This window comes from Priapulus caudatus, unplaced genomic scaffold (genome assembly GCF_000485595.1).
Source record: "Priapulus caudatus unplaced genomic scaffold, Priapulus_caudatus-5.0.1 Scaffold488, whole genome shotgun sequence".
NCBI classification, from domain to species: domain Eukaryota; kingdom Metazoa; phylum Priapulida; class Priapulimorpha; order Priapulimorphida; family Priapulidae; genus Priapulus; species Priapulus caudatus.
In genome coordinates this window covers 154,765-155,473 of record NW_014577549.1, presented here as the reverse complement: position 1 = coordinate 155,473, position 709 = coordinate 154,765, and the positions used below count along the sequence as shown (strand labels likewise).

At 36.7% G+C, this 709-nt stretch overlaps 1 protein-coding gene across 1 annotated transcript in view; it reads left to right on the top strand.

Moving 5' to 3' along the window:
- Positions 1-709, top strand: part of LOC106810945 (obg-like ATPase 1) — an 11,426-nt gene that overhangs the window by 6,305 nt on the left and 4,412 nt on the right. The window lies entirely within an intron of this gene.

The window sequence follows — 709 nt, the reverse complement described above, 5'->3', positions numbered from 1 at the left end:
ATGTGACGTCACGCACAGCACAGCATTAATGTGCCGTCACGCACAGCACAGCACAAGAATATCAAAGCACAGACATTTCGAATATGTCGACCCATATAGGAACATTAGTGCGTGCTGATTCTTACAGATTTCTGATTGTTACACGAGCACATCGTCTCTATAGCTGCAAACCACCTCGCATTCCTCGCTAGTCATGCAAACAGCAGCTTGTCGCACTACATAGGTATAACTGTGTCATGTTGTTTTGAACGTTTGGAAGACATACACATTTTGTACAGGATGGAGCGAAATAAAAGCCTCGTTACATTATGACCAAACATGGTTTACAACATTTGAGTACCTGAGTGGGTGTATACAACATGTAAATGTTATAAAGTTATATAAATATAGGTAGATGGAAACTTTAAATAAAACATACATTTACTTATATGCTTTTAACGAAATACATGCAGTATTAATTAAAACAGTGGGTTACTTATTATATTGTTTCACATTTTGAAACAGGAAAATGTGCAACTTTATCAGTTGCCTTTCATAGCCAATGGGCAATACACTATTATTAGCATTTATTTCAGTATCATAAAATGCAGTTTCGAAGCTCAGTTATTGTACATATGAATGGTCGCTAGTGTGCGTACCGTACGCACGAAATATAATGATTCTGACGAAATAGAAATCTTTGTGAATACCACCTAAATGCCTGTTTGTG